The sequence below is a fragment of the Cornus florida genome, unplaced genomic scaffold (assembly GCF_030987335.1).
Source record: "Cornus florida cultivar Cherokee Brave unplaced genomic scaffold, ASM3098733v1 CherokeeBrave_3.0.0_Hap2_Chr02, whole genome shotgun sequence".
NCBI classification, from domain to species: domain Eukaryota; kingdom Viridiplantae; phylum Streptophyta; class Magnoliopsida; order Cornales; family Cornaceae; genus Cornus; species Cornus florida.
In genome coordinates, this window is record NW_026775572.1 from 92,846,272 (window position 1) to 92,865,564 (window position 19,293).

At 35.0% G+C, this 19,293-nt stretch overlaps 1 pseudogene; it reads right to left on the reverse strand.

Moving 5' to 3' along the window:
- Window positions 1-1,115: 1,115 nt before the first annotated feature.
- The window catches only part of LOC132296544 (loganic acid O-methyltransferase-like), a 38,215-nt pseudogene continuing 20,037 nt past the window's right edge, over window positions 1,116-19,293 (reverse strand).

Below are 19,293 nucleotides of genomic sequence, written 5' to 3' on the forward strand. Positions count from 1 at the left end.
TTGCAAATTGAGCCACGTAGACATTAGCTACTTCCTCTGAGGCAGTTGTATAGTGAAATTTTCCCTAGTTCCAAACAGAAGAGTTTTTGTCCAGCAGCTCTTCAAGAACCTTAGAGAGCCAGTTCAATGCATAAGAAGACTACACAAAATGGAGAGAGGGCTCCAGGAATAATCGGCCATAGAATGAACCGGGCACTCCAGCAACATTAGTATTGGCTATCAGGTGGGGGAGAGGTGGAAAAGGTATTCAAATCATTGGATTGGTACTTCTTTTTCATAGCTTGCAGTATGTTTTGCATAGCAATGAAGGTATTTGGCCCTGTTGAACATCCCAAATCTGCTACTTTCAATGTGTTTCAAGTAAGGCATTTCATGTTAAGCTTTAATCAAAACAATTAATCTAAATTTAATGTATACTTAAATCTTAAGTGAATATAAATCCATCACACTTAAATCCTTCAATTTAAATGGAGCCTAAAACTTAAAATGAAAGTAGAATTACCAATACAAGCAAATAGCAACATGCTTTTTATAGACATTATGTATCCATATATATATATACACACAAACAGAGAGTATGCAATTTACTTGATAAATGGAGTTCTTGGAGTAGCTGTAAGTGCCATAACCACCAGTCATCGAATATGATTCCGTACTGGCCTCAGTTTTCGTGTTGCCCATCTCTCTTTGTCTCTCTCCTCGAGCTGTAATGAGGATTCACAGCCCTTAGCTTAAAATATAACATGTATATATATTTTTTGGCAGGATTAGAGTCAAAATTAATGTATTTTGATTTTTGGTCATTATTCATGAAACGTATAAAAATCGAACGCTATAATGCAGAAGCATATAAAATCATCAAATTAATATTTCGATTTTTGGTCATTATGTATGAAACTTTTCAGCACTGTATAAAACAAAACAATTTTTACCAACTGCGTTTTTTCACTTTCATTGCTACAGTACTCGGAAAAAATAAAAACACCAAAAATAAAACGCGTACCATACAAGCCCTTAATAAATTATTTCTCGAAGCACAATAAAAAAGGAAAAGATGAAAAAGACATCTAAGGTGGCATTACGATCGAGGAAGCGAGGACCATCTGCAACTCACTTCATTTATGCTTCAAAAGAAAAAACAGTTGTGTTTCTTTCGTGTAGCTTTTATCCAGAAGGCTGGAAAGCTCTTCACTTTTTCGAAAAGCCCTTTCGAACATTTCATCAACAATTTCACTTCCAAAATGTTTGGTGAAAAGTCCTTCCATGACAGTTCTTAGGTGCACTATTAATGTCTTCCCATCATGTGGGGAATTCATCTGTGACATGGGATCCATCAACTCCATTCTCTCAATACTGAAATACCCATTTTCTTCTGCAAGCCGTGACATCAACTTGAGCGAGGGACAATACACAAGCAACTTAAATGAATCCACTAGAGCTTCACTCACCAATCCCTATAATAAAGGTTTTTTAAAGGGTAAGATTAAAAATATGGTCGAAGTATGACAACATACATTTATCAAAATGTGGGAAAATTCAAAATGTAATATAGAAGGAGTAGTGATTTAGAAACCGAATTCCGCGGTAACCGAATTTAATTTATGAGAAAGGGGTGGTGAGTCACGTCATATGAAGGAACTCACCACTCTACTCACATAAATTAAATTCAGTAATTATCGAATTTAGTCCTTAAATCATTATTCAAACCTGTTTTTATATGAATTTAATGTAATTGTATCCCAAGTCACGTAATCCTTTTCAACTAAGTGTTGCTTTCATGCTCCTAACATGCTCCCGCTCTCACACTCCTTACGTGCTCTTACTCAAATTCTCACTATTTATGACATAATTTTGCCACTCTCATGCTCCTATTCTCAAATTCGCTATCGATCCCGCTCCCGTTTTATGTGACTTAGATTGTATCATCGGTAATTTTAAAATTATTCATGAGTTGAAATAAAGTAAGTATTATTACAAATAGTTGTGGAAAATAATTCCTAGTTTATTGTCAATAACCCTCACAATTACTCATTAAAGGTTCCCTTATGTTATATTTGGGAGCACTTAATTTAATGCCTTGGATTTGGGATATGAGGAATTTAAGTTCAAATTTTGAATTAAAGTTTTTCCAATCCCTAATTCAAAGCGTCAATTCAGTACCACCAAATATAGCATAATTTATTCCCGAATACAAACATCTCAAACTACTTAATTTGGTCATATATATATATATATATATATATATATAGATTTCAACTGCTAGATTTTATTTCTTTGGACTTTAATATAAAAGCTAGGTTGATCATTGACTTACCTCATTCACCATGTCCATGAGTCTTGACCCAAGGAAATCAAGCAATAGACCTATTGGGAGTTGAGAATAATGGATATCATCTAGACGACTTGGCAAGATCAGTACCGTCATACCTCCAGCCACAATCTCGTTAGCTCTTGCATTCTGAAACATCTTCATGTCTTTTGAAAATTGAGCTGCATAAGCATTAGCTACTTCCTCCGAGGCACTAGTGTAGTGGATTCTTCTATTGTTCTTTTTGTCCAGCAACTCTTCAGGCAACTTAGAGACCATTGTATTGCACAAGAGGAATGCACGAAATAGAGAGAGGACACGGGGAACAACAGACCGTAGAAAGAACCCGGCACTCCAGCAGCGTAGTATCGCCTATCGTGGGGGAGGGATGCGAAATGGGTATTGAAATCATTGCAAGCATGGTTGTTGAAGAACATTTGGAATTCGACCACTTTAGAGGCAAGGCCACCTTGGGAATGATACTTTTCGTCCATGGCTTGAAGTACATTTTGCATGGCAATGAAGGTATTTGGCCCCACTGAACATCCCAAATCTGCTATGCACAATGCGGTTGAATTAGAAGTGAGACTTTTTATGTCAAGCTTCTCTGCAATTGCTTCATTGAGCATCTCTTCAGCAACATTTGCAATTGTTCTCTGGAAAATGGGCAAACGATGTTACTGTTTTGAAAAAAGAACTCGATTCAACTTCATAGATGGCGAAACATATAGTTTATATATATATATATATATAGAGAGAAAGAGAGAGTAATGATCTCCGGCTCCCTGTAGAGTAAGAAAAAAAAAATTCATCCACACTTTCTATAGTAATCATTAGATCTAATCTTACGGTCATTATAGAAACCTACCAACAAAACCATTGTTACTATTTATATAGTTTCTAAATTTAATATTTACTAATATTACTGATTACAATAATAAAAGGTAATTACTCCCAAAAAAAATTGAAACCTCTCCACCTCTGGAAATCAAGTCTCTTTCAAACAAAAAATTACATTAGACAAGAAAATAAATAAATAAAGATATTTTAATCCATTAAATTTTATGCGACTGAAGTGTCGTGAGACAAAAGAGGTAGAGAACTTGCAAATTCGATTTGTATAGAGAAAGAGAAAGTACTCTTGTAAGTCTTTGTTTGAAAGAGAAGTTATTCTCAGATGTGAAGAAATTTCTATATATATATTTTGAGTAATTACCTTTTATTGTAATTAGTAGTTTGGTAAATATTAAATTTGGAAACTAGAAATAGTAACGGTGGTTTTGTATTAAAAAGAAAGAATATAGGTGAGTTTCTATAATGACAGTTAAATTAGATTTAATTGTCTTAATAAAAAGTGCGGATAAATTTTCTTGCTCCATGAAGAGCAAGAGATCACTACTCATGTGTATGTATATATATGTGTGTGTGTGTATATATATATATATATATACACGAATGAGTGTTCATTTCTGCTCTAGTTTTTGAAAATTGCCTTTCACATTGGGAGAAGGGCATCCATAATATAACTATGGTAAAACATAATATTAAAAAAATAGAGCAGAAATAGGCCACCATTAATATATGACTCTTCTAAATGTATGAAGCATTTTTGGACATTGACAAGACAAATACATCTAATAATTCAAGTTTCCTATATTATACATAAAACTATTGTGCTATGTTTGTTTTAAGGGCTGAAATTTCAAACTTCCCCTGTTGTTTATAAAAACTACATATAAATTTCTTAAATATTAAAAAAATCCCTGAACTAATATAAACTATCAAATTGCCCCATTCTGTTACAAAATCGTGCTTGCAAAATGATAAGAATGTCCTTGATAGTATATTAATATTTATTTAAATATAATTATAGAAATTATAATTATAAAAAACTCCCTGAACTAACATAAACTATCAAATTGTTCCATTCCGTTACAAAATCGTTAAGTGCCTATGAAATGACAAGAATACCCTTGATAATATATTAATATTTGTTTAAATATAATTATAGTAATTATAATATAAATATAATTACTATAATTATAGTAATTATATAGGAATTATATATACACATATACACACATATACACACACACATATATATATATATCTCAAAGACTTATCCTCCATTATCTGCAAACGAAGAAATCACTCCCACGAAACCCATTTCTCTCTCTCTTCTAAGTCCTCTTTTTCTCTCTAGCTCTGTCTGTCTTTTGCAGCGCTCTGTGGTGTGGTGGCTTTTCGTGTTTGTTCTTAATTGATAGTTGTTGAACTGCTATTTACATAATCTCCAGTAAACAATCTAATTTCCTAATAAATACAAGTTGGTGATATACTTTTATTAGTATATTACTGTTGAATTTCTTTGAAGTTGTTTATCGAGGGTGTTTTCACAAATGGGTCTTCGTTGAACCTCTTCAATTGACAATAAAAATGGTTTTTTTTGGAGGTATGAGACAACCTATCATGGATTTGGAAAGTGGGTTTTATCAGAATCATGTTAAGGTGAGATGGGTGTGTGTTAATTTTTGTGGGGTTTGATATTTTGGAACAAACCCATTTCGATTTTGCTGATCATATTGTGTGTGTGTTTTTTTTGTTGCAGAAAGAGTCTTAGAGGACAGTCTTGACCTTGGCTTATAAGAGTTTGGGTGTCGTGTATAGAGATTTGAGTACATCTCCTCTGTATGTGTACAAGAGCACATTTGATGAAGACATTATACACTCAGAGACTAATGAAGAGATTTCAATAGATCAATTAGGGCTTCAAATCATCAATTGGGGACTTTAATATAGATCAATTAGGGCTTCAAATCATCAATTGGGGGACTTTAATATAGATCAATTAGGGCTTCAAATCATCAATTGGGGGACTTTAATCCATCAGATGTCTTCTGTTACTGCTGCTATGGAGGAATCCTCACACCACTTAAACGACAGACAAGAAGAAAAGAAGAGAGAAGAAGAGAAGAGACCTGAGATCTTGCCGACGATTACTCCTATGCTAAGGAGGAGTCCGCAACGAGAGAGAAGAAGTAGACAACAAAACTTAACGAAATGATAGGTTATATAGTTAAGGGGTTAGTTAGATAACAAAACAGAAGGGTAATTTCATCATTTTCATAGAACAAGGGTAATTTCGTCATTATATTGGAGTATATGGTGCACATAACGGTCACGTAGTAAGAAAATGTTAATTTTAGACGGTTAACTAACGCAGGGGGAGTGATGTGATAAATTTTAAAAAATATTGAGAGGTATTATATTTGTTTCTTTATTTGAGGGAGTTAGTAGATAGTTTTTGTAAACAATAGGGACCTTGTTTTAGTATGCATATTCTACAAACAAGTAATATTAACCAATTATGACATAGCCTTTTATATGAAATTTATATGTAGTGCGCTTAAAACTGGCTTGGTCATTATGGTTAAAATTGGTTAAAAAAAAAAAATATGGTTAAAATGATTCCCCATATTTGAAACAAACGCAATGCCATAATATGTGACGGCCTAAGTTTTGTAAACCCGGTGCGTTAGTAATGACCAAAAAATGACCCGATAATAGATCCGAAATGCGGAAGTGAAAGGTGAAACAACGGTTTCTAGAGATACAATGCGTCTCTAAGACACCAATGTGACCCTCAATGAGGTCACGGAATCCAAAGGAAACAAATGCCGAAGTGTCGTTTCAAAAATGGACAAAAAGAACCTAGGGGCAAAATAGTCATTTTGTAAAAAGTGGATTCAGGTGCTATCGAGCACACCGCTGGAAAGACAATGACAAATTAGTCAAGTTCAAAATTTTTTTTACCCAATTTGGAGTCCGGACGGGGGAGAAAGGTCAAAAACAAAAATGATGTCGTGGCGGTCCGACGAGGACAACCCACCATTGCTGCAACTGAGAGTAAAAACAGGTATCTAAACGGACTTTTTTGAAAAAACTCAAAGAAGAACCCCCCCCCCCCCCTAAAATCAAGTTTCCTACCAGTTTGCCGACAGAAACAAAAAAAATGCATTGTAAAATGCCCAGAATTCCCCCAAGAAAATCAGGTCAAGAGGAAAAAAAAACTAATCTGAGCTACTGCCCAAGTTTTGGAAATAGGGCTTCGAGAGGTTTTTAAATTGCCTAAATTGAAAATGCAATCTTAAAATGCACTCACAAGACCTCCGGAAGTTTCGGATCGGTCGTGACGATTTTCAAAAAAAAATCGATGAATAGTACCAACTACATTTGTACTAAAAATTTGCAAAACCTGGCAGTAAGGATTTTTCGGAACAATATTGATTTTTGAGGGCCAAGATGATGTTTTCTGTAAAAACATAAAGAAGAAACCCCCTCAAAATCAAGTTTTATACGTGAAACATGAGGAAAAATGAAAAAAACAATCATTTTGAAATACCCGAAATGCCCCTGTAATAGAATAGGGTCAAACAAAAAAATATGCAACTTTAGGTTTTTGTTTCATCAAGAAAGGTAATGTTTGCCAAAGTGAGCATGAAAGTGTATGTAATATGATAAAATAGATATACTACAATGGCCTATGGCCTCATTACAATACATTTACAACGTTTCACATGTCAAACCTCCAAGTTAGAAAAATTACGTTTCATAGACATATCATGAACATGCTAACACATGCATGTGAACAAGAATGCTTCTAAAGAAGCTCAACTCAGCAAATCACCTAAGCAATTGCAATCTCCAATCTTGTATCCTGTACCTAAAATATGCCCCAGTATCGTAGGGGTAAGTAACATAAAGCTACTCGTAGGAAATGAGCATGCATCAACCTAAAGTTTTACAAGTTGCATGATTTAATTATTGTTGTTCTTTCCACCTAACATCTATGTCAAGGTGAGACTCAGGGAGCATCCTAGCTACCTAAGATCATTTCTAGCATCAATCACCTCATTCATGCAATTTTAACAACATAGGGTCATCCTTACACAAAGCAACAACATAGGAGCATGCTTACACAAAGCAACAACATAGTGGTTCTCAAGGTTATCAACTTGAAATCTAAAATACAACATCAACTAAATATAACAATTTAGCATAATTTGAATATCTAATACCACACGTCAAGACATAGATTCTCTAAGTTATCAATTAGAAATCTAAAAGTGTGAAATTAACTAAATATAACAATTTAGTATAGATGTACTTAACAACATCAAATCGCCGATAGCCAAAACCACTAGTCACAATATAAACAAGATTGCAAACTTGGAATTGAATGCGAAAACAAATAGTGGAAGACTTGGACATCACGTCTCGGACTAAACCAAGAACAAATTGGTTATTCCGGGCATTAACCTGCTGGGAAGACCACCCTAGTGCGCACTATCTCAATTGGGGAGAACTAATACCTCCCACACTAAAGCCGAACTTTAGCCATATCACAGTAACAATGTCCCAAGACTCCAAAATAATTAAGTTAACAACTTATATACATATTAAACAGTACACAAAATTACCTTCATGCACAAGTAGGTTGTAACCACACAACACATGCTCTAAATCCACAACTATTATAGGATGACAATGTCGAATCTTCAGAGCGCGATTCGTTACGCACTATAATAACATTACATGTCGAATCTTCAGTGTGCGATTCATTACACGCTATAACAATATAATTCAATATTGGAACATAAACTCATAATTCCATTATAAGTCTAAAATCATGCCTTAAACATATTATCAATGTCAATTAGATGATTCAATCAACGGTGCAACAAGGTAGAATTTAATTACATCATGATAATAAAATCTTTCAATTCTAAAACAACTCTAAATGGTCCCAAATTAACATATGCTAGTACATAAGTCATAGTTATCACAAATATCAAGCTAAACACTCAATTAGGCCAACGGAACCCTTAATTAGATTTTATTTAATCATTTTAATTAAAATTTCTAAATTTTCATACTTGTCCAAATGCTCTCAAATTAAAGTATGTTAAACAGCATGGCAAAACCTAATTTAGAAGCATACTACAACTTAATTTCATACAAGGTACGGCCATGCACTTTAATCTTTCACAAAAGATAAATATTAATTAAAAAGAGCAATTCTTATTTAATTAATCCCAATTTAATATATGTTAACAAACATATTAACACTAGATTTTCTAGCATGCCACAATTCAAATCAAAGTTATATATCATCATGAATTTTAAATCTTATACAAAGAAATAAAAATTAATAACTTTCAAGATTTGATACAAGGCATATATATAAGTTGTATAATCATGCTAAACACTCAATACAACACACACAAAAGCCTAAAACATTCCCTACCTCAATTTGAGATGAAAATCTCAAAAGCCATCAAAATGGAACGGCTCCGAATCCGACGAAACTACTAGGTTTTGTCGGGGACAACGCCGTGAACATAACCCCCATGAAAGCCCCATCAAAATCATAACTTGACCTCAAAATCAAACTCAAGAAATGGTCAAAACTGAATTATAATAAGGGGGAAAGGTAGAGCACGATGAGGGAAACAATAAACGTTAAGGCCGAAGACTTTCCATCAAGGAAAAGTGAACCAAAAAAGGAGAGAGAAGATGGCAGCACCCCTTGGGCTGCCATGGGAGCTCCAGGTCGTGCATGAAGAGGGAAGAAGATGAAAAATGAAATATCTCACCCCCCTTTTATAGAAATCTCAAAAAGTGCCCTGAACGGGCCCCGCCGGATCTGAAAAAGTAAAATTTGAGCAGACGCACTCAAATGGCAAAACTTTGTGAATGAAAAAGATTTAAAATGATAAAATATGAATAATGGAAGAAAAGGCGTGGAAAACTGAGTCCCGAGCAGAAAGTTATGCCCAAAACAAGTTTGGCGCAAACTAGGGCCAGAAACCCTGAAACTGGAAAACAATGACCAGAAGGAATTTCTAAGAGTACACGACTCGATGAAAAGTGAAAATGAATCCCGTACGAGGATCCAGGCTCAAAATAAGGCATTTAGCAATAACTTTCATTAATTGCACAATGGCCTCTCCAAAAAGTGAAAACTACACTAATGGCCCAGAATGAAAATATCTTCCAAAAATATTTTCTTAAAATCCCCTGAAATAAAATATCTTCAAAAGATATTTACGAGAAACACCCCAAGAAAAGAAAATAATTTCAAAGAACTTTGCATCCATGCCCCTATGGACACCAGGAGCAACCAGAGTACTTTTTTGCAAAAGTAAAGATACGTATTTCGTGGTAACCACTCAAGATGGAGATACATGAAGTCAAAAACCAACTCCGAACACAAGAAGTGTGGTTACGCCAACAAAGTGTCAAACGGGGAAAAGACAAAATAGGGAAAAGGACGAAAAGTGAATAGTGTTGAAAAACGAAAAATGTGGAAACGACTTGGTCCTCAAAGGAAGTTGTCAATCCACAGAAAAGTGTCTCGAAAATCACTCCAGAGCATTCGAGAAGACACTAAGCGAAGAGGAACTGAACTCAAAAAGGAAAGACAACGGAAAAAAAATATCCGTGAAAATCTGAGTCATTACAACTTTCCCACCTTAAAGGGATTTCATCCCCGAAATCCAGCCCCAACCAAAACTAAAAGGCTAAACCAGGATAACTACGGAGTACATCTCCGAGTATCCCACAGAACGCGATACAAAAACAATCCCAAAGCTAAAAGACAACGCATAAACCAATGTCATTCGCACCCACGTGCTATTGACATGACAACATCTCAAAAGGAAAGTGACTAAATGGCCACCCAACAAGTCGGAACTCACACACAGAACCCAAGGTGAGACAAAGGAATGGAAGACAACAACCGTAAACATCCCTCTAGATGAACCATCATACCGATCCAACAATGACCACCAAAAGATCTCCATGATAACCACGTATCATATCAGGGTACCGAACAAGACGATGCGGCAGTACAAATAGCGACCAGAACCCGCCTATGACGTACTTAAATGTGTGGTAGCAATGACAGTGCCTAGTGCCCTCCCACACTTACTCGTCAGTAAGATAGCATCGACGGCAACTAGTACTCGCCCACAACACACAACTTTGTACGGTTGTACGGTAGCATGGCAGTATAAGGCACTAATTCATAACCTGCCCCCCACTAGGTTTACCCAAGAAACCTCTCGATACAAATGACATCAATGTCAAAAATGATCATTACCAAAAGCACTACGGAGACTAACATTTTGTGAGAGTTGTGATATGGTCCAAAGATGTCTGGCCAGACCATCCTAGCCAATCCCAAAACTCTGACAGCAATGTCATAGGTACCGCTATGCTTAAGGCCTTAAATCCTCAATACAACAAAACCAACATCTCTAATGTCTCAAAATACCCCTATTAACAACATTAATCAGGAATCCAAAACTTGACAAGCAAATCAACGCCTGCAGAAATCAAAACGAACCTCACAATAAGACATTTCATCGAAAGTCCTTCATATTTCTCCCTGAAATAGATCAACTATAAGACCAATCACCATGATCAAACATCAAATCCACATCTCTATCACGGATAACTAAATCCTCAAAATACAAATCCACCAAGTGGCACACACATCAAAATGCCAACAACTAAGGTCACAAGATGAATCTCTCAAAACCATGCTTGGCAACACCAAGTTAAATCAAAATTCCTCAATTTCTATCGATCCAAAAACAATCACTGGAACTACGATTCCTCAAAACCATGCCTAGTTATAACTAGGACGAGAAACTCCACAATAAGCCATATCCAACAGCGATCCTCCAAAATTCTTTCTAAGAGTCAACCACATCAAAGCCTCCAAAATGAAAACAAGTCTCCGGAAGACATTCTCAAAAGTGCATCAAGCTCACCTCACGAATCAAACAAATCCTCAATGTTATGGACATAAGTCCCCGTAAAATGACCTCACACCAATCAACTCACTCTGAGCACCACAACCGTCAATAACCACGGTAAAAACTCCCCAAGGGAAGACACGAAAGAAAGGAAACCACCAGTTCTAAGAAGGACAACACCACGAATCCATCTCTGAAATGGAAGACAACAAGGTCAAAGAGTTCACCCCCTACATGGAAGTAAGTTGGCATCTCTAAGCATATAAGGAAGGCATGCTAATGCCACACAATAAAAAGGCAAATGTATCACAACATCATAAATCATACTACTAACATGGTAGTAAATGAAACTGCAAAAGACAAAATGATGCAACAATGAACCCTATGGACATCGTGTCCTAGAGTGTCTAAGCAAAAGGAAAATGATAGTGATCCTTACGGACCAACCAACCCCAAAACTCTATACCACGCAACGAAGAGAAGAAACTCACTCCTTGTGAAGTCCCTTACTCAAACCAAGAAGAGAGAAGAAACCCTATCCTCCTACAAGTGTCGATATGACAACCACGAAAATGTAGCATCCTTCCCACCTTAGGGAAATGGACAACTCAAGACAAAATAGATGTGACAACTCCTCTACAAGGAATCTCACAGCGAAACCCTTACGGAAACCCACATATACTCCACGTGCAATCGAGGGAAAACAAAAGGGAAAACCAACCCTGAAAATCAAAACCAATACGACATCAACCTGTCTCAAAACAAATGTGAGCCCTTACCACAATGGTAAGACTCTAACAATCTAACTCCAAATCTAAAGGTGACACTACAAGTGACGCTAACAATGCAATGCTCTCTCTACCCAAAACATCAATCAATCGACTTGATCCCAAAAGCGTCATCACTCAAGGAGAACTCCAAAGAAAATGGCAACTATAGCCATGCCAACAACAACCAAATCAATCACCACGACTAATCCCCAAAACAAACACCATCATCATCGATCAAAAGGACAACGCCTATCAAAACAAAATCGACATTGATTCCATCCGAACTGCACATGTAGCATGTCAGTACGGTAGCATGACAGTGCCATGCACCCGCCCACAACGTACCCGCCCACGAAAAACGCAAGTTCCAGAGGAGTCATCCTGAACAATCAAGGATCCTAAGAGGTCCATAACCTCATAATGGTCCCAAACCAATAAATCCAGCACTATGGTAATGCCAAACAACTCATCTCACAAGAGCCTAAACAAAAGATGACCATCCACCTACCTTAAAAAGGTCGACAACAACCTATATTTCCACGAAACTGTGACTACAATCACCATTAACCTCAACTCGTGCCTCAATAACCAATCCCTTGTTATGCCAAATATACAACATAATTATGTATATACAATTCTAATCTAGCATACGTCACATGTCATACTCTTTACATTAGAATAAAACAATGTTAAACGAACGGCATACGACATGTAGCACGTAAGCCCATAAACATGTTATCAACCAAAACATGTTATCATAAAGCATATAAACACATAGAGTATGGCAACAAAAGCATGATATGCACCCAAAACCCGTCGTCCTAAGGTTTTCGAACCTAAGAGCTCTGATACCACTTGTGACAGCTTAAGTTTTGTAAACCTGGTGCGTCAGTGATGACCAAAAAATGACCCGATAATGGATCCGAAATGCGGAAGCGAAAAGTGAAACAACAGTCTCTAGAGATACAATGCGTCTCTAAGACACCAATGTGACCCTCAATGAGGTCACGGAACCCAAAGGAAACAAATGCAGAAGTGTCGTTTCAAAAACGGACAAAAAGAACCTAGGGGCAAAATGGTTATTTTTTAAAAAGTGGATTCAGGTGCTATCGAGCACACCGCTGGAAAGACAATGACAAATTAGTCAAGTTCAAAAAAAAATTTACTCAATTTGGAGTCCGGACGGGGGAGAAAGGTCAAAAACAAAAATGATATCGTGGCGGCCCGACAAGGACAACCCACCACTGCTGCAACTGAAAGTAAAAACGGGCATCTAAACGGACTTTTTTGGAAAAACTCAAAGAAGAAACCCCCGCTAAAATCAAGTTTCCTACCCCGATAGTGGACGGAAACAAAAAAAAAATGTATTGTAAAATGCCCAAAATTCCCCCAAGAAAATCAGGTCAAGAGGAAAAAAAAACTAATCTGAGCTACTGCCCAAGTTTTGAAAATAAGGTTTCGGGAGGTTTTTAAATTGCCTAAATTGAAAATGCAATAAAATGCACTGACAAGTCCTCCGGAAGTTTCGGATCGGTCGTGATGATTTTCAAAAAAAAGTTGATGAATAGTACCAACTACATTTGTACTAAAAATTTGCAAAACCTGGCAACAAGGATTTTTCGGAACAATATTGATTTTTGAGGGCCAAGATGATGTTTTCTGTAAAAACATAAAGAAGAAACCCCCTTAAAATCAAGTTTCCTACGTGACTCGCAAGGAAAAATGAAAAAAACTCATTTTCAAATACCCGAAATGCCCCTGTAACAGAATAGGGTCAAACAAAAAAATATGCAACTTTAGGTTTTTGTTTCATCAAGGAAGGTATTGTTTGCCAAAGTGAGCATGAAAGTGTATGTAATATGATAAAATAGATGTGCTACAATGGCCTATGACCTCATTACAATACATTTACAACATTTCACATGTCAAACCTCCAAGTTAGAAAAATTACATTTCATAGACAAATCATGAACATGTTAACACTTGCATGTGAACAAGAATGCTTCTAAAGAAGCTCAACTCAGCAAATCACCCAAGCAATTGCAATCTCCAATCTTGTATCCTGTACCTGAAATATGCCCCAGTATCGTAGGGGTGAGTAACATAAAGCTACTCATAGGAAATGAGCATGCATCGACCTAAAGTTTTACAAGTTGCATGATTTAATTATTGTGGTTCATTCCACCTAACGTCTATGTCAAGGTGAAACTCAGAGAGCATCCTAGCTGCCTAAGATCATTTCTAGCATCAATCACCTCATTTATGCAATTTTAACAACATAGGGTCATGCTTACACAAAGCAACAACATAGGAGCATGCTTACACAAAGCAACAACATAGTGGTTCTCAAGGTTATCAACTTGAAGTCTAAAATGCAACATCAACTAAATATAACAATTTAGCATAATTTGAATATCTAATACCACACATCAAGACATAGATTCTCTAAGTTATCCACTAGAAATCTAAAAGTGTGAAATTAATTAAATATAACAATTTAGTATAGATGTACTTAACAACATCAAATCGCCAATAGCCAAAACCACAAGTCACAATATAAACATGATTGCAAACTTGGAATTGAATGCGAAAACAAATAGTGGAAGACTTGGACATCACGTCTCGGACTAAACCAAGAACAAATTGGTTATTCCGGGCATTAACCTGCTGGGAAGACCACCCTAGTGCGCACTATCTCAATTGGGAAGAACTCATACCTCCCGCACTAAAGCCGAACTTTAGCCATATCACAGTAACAATGTCCCAAGACTCCAAAATAATTAAGTTAATAACTTATATACGTATTAAATAGTACATGAAACTACCTTCATGCACAAGTAGGTTGTAAACACACAACACATGCTCTAAATCCACAACTATTATAGGATGATAGTGTCGAATCTTCACAGCGCGATTCGTTACGCACTATAATAACATTACATGTCGAATCTTCAGTGTGCGATTCGTTACACGCTATAACAATATAATTCAATATTGGAACATAAACTCATAAGTCCATTATAAGCCTAAAATCAAGCCTTAAACATATTATCAATGTCAATTACATGATTCAATCAACGGTGTAATAAGGTAGAATTTAATTATATCATGATAATTAAATCTCTCAATTCTAAAACAACTCTAAATGGTTCCAAATTAACATATGCTAGTACATAAGTCATAGTTATCACAAATATCAAGCTAAACACTTAATTAGGCCAACGGAACCCTTAATTAGATTTTAATTAATCATTTTAATTAAAATCTCTAGATTTTCATACTTGTCCAAATGCTCTCAAATTAAAGTATGTTAAACAACATGCCAAAACCTAATTTAGAAGCATACTACAACTTAATTTCATGCAAGGTACGGCCATGCACTTTAATCTTTCATAAAAGACAAATATTAATTAAAAAGAGCAATTCTTATTTAATTAATCCCAATTTAATATATGTTAACAAACATATTAAAACTAGATTTTCTAGCATGCCACAATTCAAATCAAAGTTATATATCATCATGAATTTTAAATCTTATACAAAGAAATAAAAATTAATAACTTTTAAGATTTGATACTAGATATATATATAAGTTGTATAATCATACTAAACACTCAATACAACACACACAAAAGCCTAAAACATTCCCTACCTCAATTTGAGATGAAAATCTCAAAAGCCATCAAAATGGAACGGCTCCGAATCCGACGAAACTACTAGGTTTTGTTGGGGACAACGCCGTGAACATAACCCCCATGAAAGCCCCATCAAAATCATAACTTGACCTCAAAACCAAACTCAAGAAATGGTCAAAACTGAATTCTAATAAGGGCGAAAGGTAGAGCACGGCGAGGGGAACAACAAACGTTAAGGCCGAAGACTTTCCATCAAGGAAAAGTGAACCAAAAAAGGAGAGAGAAGATGGCAGCACCCCTTGGGCTGCCATGGGAGCTCCAGGTCGTGCATGAAGAGGGAAGAAGATGAAAAATGAAATATTTCACCCCCCTTTTATAGAAATCTCAAAAAGTGCCCCGAACAGGCCCCGCCGGGTCCGAAAAAGTAAAATTTGAGCAGACGCACTCAAATGGCAAAACTTTGTGAACGAAAAAGATTCAAAATAATAAAATATGAATAATGGAAGAAACGGCGTTGAAAACCGAGTCCCGAGCAGAAAGTATGCCCAAAACAAGTTTGGCGCAAACTGGGGCCACAAACCCTGAAGCTGGAAAACAATGACCAGAAGGAATTTCTAAGAGTACACGACTCGATGAAAAGTGAAAATGAATCCCGTACGAGAATTCAGGCTCAAAACAAGGCATTTAGCAATAACTTTCATTAATTGCACAATGGCCTCTCCAAAAAGTGAAAACTGCACTAATGGCCCAGAATGAAAATATCTTCCAAAAATATTTTCTTAAAAACCCCTGAAATAAAATATTTTCAAAAGATATTTACGAAAAACACCCAAAGAAAATAAAATAATTTCAAAAAACTTTGCATCCATGCCCCTATGGACATCGGGAGCAACTAGAGTACTTTCTTACAAAAATAAATATACGTATTTCGTGAAAACCACTCAAGATGGAGATACATGAAGTCAAAAACCAACTCCGAACACAAGAAATGTGATTACACTAACAAAGTGTCAAACAGGGAAAAGACAAAATAGGGAAAAGGACGAAATAGGAAAAAGGACAAAAAGTGAATAGTGTCGAAAAACGAAAAATGTGGAAACGACTCGATCCTTAAAGGAAGTTGTCAATCCATAGAAAAGAGTCTCGGAAATTACTCCAAGACACTCGAGACGACACTAAGCGAAGAGAAACTGGACTCAGAAAGGAAAGACAACGGGAAGAAAATATCAAAACAATTATGATGATGGAGAATTAGTTTGAATAGTCTCTTGGACGTGGCGTTCAAATTAATGTTGTTGCGGCTAACGTGCAGTGGTAACATGAATGAGGTGAAGCTGTTGGGTATAAATATGGGTGGTATTCTAGAGGTGGGTTGTGAGCATATGCGTTACTGGCGCTGGGTATTGTTGACACCTCTAGAGTGCTGAGCAGATAGGTTGAGCAATGTGTGAGGGAAAAACATTGTATATTGGGTATTTGGGAGAGAAAAAAATATAGGGTGATACAGAGTGGTGAGAGACACTGTATTGAGTTTTTGGGTTCTTGTATTTACTCAAGTCTGTGTTTAAATTGAGTGTTTAAATTGAGTGAAAATCCTTCCGTAATTTTTCCTTGTGATGGTGAGTTTGTCCCGTGGTTTTTTGCTTTTTCCTTCTGGAGGATTTTTTAAGTATTTGGTGTACGTGATTTGGTTGCATTATTGTTGAATTTATATTTTAAAAGTTATTTTTCTTACGCCCAAATTATTTGGGACAAACATAATGAACAATTGAGCCCGGTTGCAAGGTTTGTCAACCAACCACTCATACACAACATAGAGTAGTACCAAGCTAACCACAAACTGATTTAGTCCATTCAGTAAATAATTGTTCATTAAATGTGTATTTTATATCCCAACTCTTCTATTTATTTTTCTATACCAACTCTTCTATATTAGAACCATTGAGAATAAAATTGCTCTGGAAATTAGATAAATATATACTTTGTTAAAATTCCATTTTGTTGTATTTAGATAGTATAAGAACTTCAGCAAATATTTTGCCAAATAGACAATTAAGACTCTTTTAGTATCAAAAGCTCTTCCAAAATATAATTCCAAATACTAATACATAAAATCAAATAGAAGTGATCGCTTCTACTTATTTTTTTCTTCGCCGTAAAAGTAGAAGCAAAAATTATGTCAAACGAACTCTAAGTCAAAAAAATATTATGTAAATCTTTGGTTGTGTTTTGTTGTTTTGGAGCTGCTACCCTGTTTTTTTTTTTTTTTCAGAGCTTCCCTCTTCTAGCCTATTGTAACTCGGTTTGTGGTGGACTGGGTTCTAGTCTCTATTGTAACTCAGTTTTTGGCCTAGACACGAGAGGAGACTAAAAGCTGGAACGGAGAGAGTGCAATGAAAGATATGAACTTAGCACTATAAGAGAGAGAACTCAACAATATAAGGAAAATTATACCTAAATTTACAAGAAAACCTAACAACATAAAGAAATCAAAAAAATTAAAAAATAAAAATTAAATAAATAAAAAAAAAATAAATCCTATTAGCATAAGAAACTTACAACATAAGCTAATCTCTAAAAATAAGTCTAAAATCAACTCTCTCTAAAAATAAAGAATTAAATAAAATAACAATTTTAACCCTAACTTTACAAGTAAATAATTATTACTTTTTAAATAACAAAACTATCCTTTTAGATTTCCTCTCATTATCTCTAATCTTTAATATTATTTTAGGTCTCTTTTGACTAGACAAAAAATTAATTAAAAAAAATACTTTTTTACCGGACCAAGAAATAAATATTTATGTTGAATAAATTGACTCTTTTGACCAGACCAAAAAAAAAAAAAAAAAAGTAACCATTAAAAAAATTATCTCTTTTGACATGAAAAAAAAAAAAAAAAAAAAAAAAAATTATTTATTGAATAAATTATCTTTTTTGTCAAGATCCCCAAAAGAGAAAAAAAAAATAAAAAAAGAAAAAGTTAAGACACCCCCCCCCCCCAAAAAAAAGGGTTATTTTTATCTAATAAATTATTTCTTTTGACAGGACAACAAAAAAATTATCAAAAAAATAAAAGTTATCTCTTTTGACTGAAAAAAAAAAAAAAAAAAAAAAAAAAAAAAAAAAAAAAAAAAAAGTTAACTTTGTTGAATAAATATCTTTTTCAATTGTAAAAAATAAAAATAAAAAGTAATTATGGAATAAATTATTTCTTTTGGCCATCAAAAATTAAATTATTGATATAGAATAAATTATTTTCTTTTAAGAAGACCTTTGGAAAAAAAAACAAATAAAAAGGAACAAAAATAGTAAATAAAGTAAAGAAGGTAAGAAAAAATTAAAGTCGTATAAAGGTTAATTATGACATTATAAATTCAGAAATAGTGTATTAATGAATTTAAGGACTTAATTATTAAAAATTATTAAATTTCAAAATTTAGAAGAATATGAGTTTGTTTGGACTACAGACAAAAATCATAAAACAATCAATTTTCTTTCCAAGTTAGTCTCATTTTCCATCAGAGTAAAAAACATGATCTTTAGGCCGAGACGATGTAACTCAGCTCATTTTTTTTATTATTGGATTCTCATCAAGAATGAGTCCTATCAAGTCAAAGCAATCTGATCAAATTTAATCTGAAAAAAACTCATGGGAGAAACAGAAATGGTTGGATTGACAACTTGTAATCTCGTTTCTTGACTTTCATGGCACAGCGGGCCCATTAAAGCCGCAGAGAGGAAGCCGTCTCCAC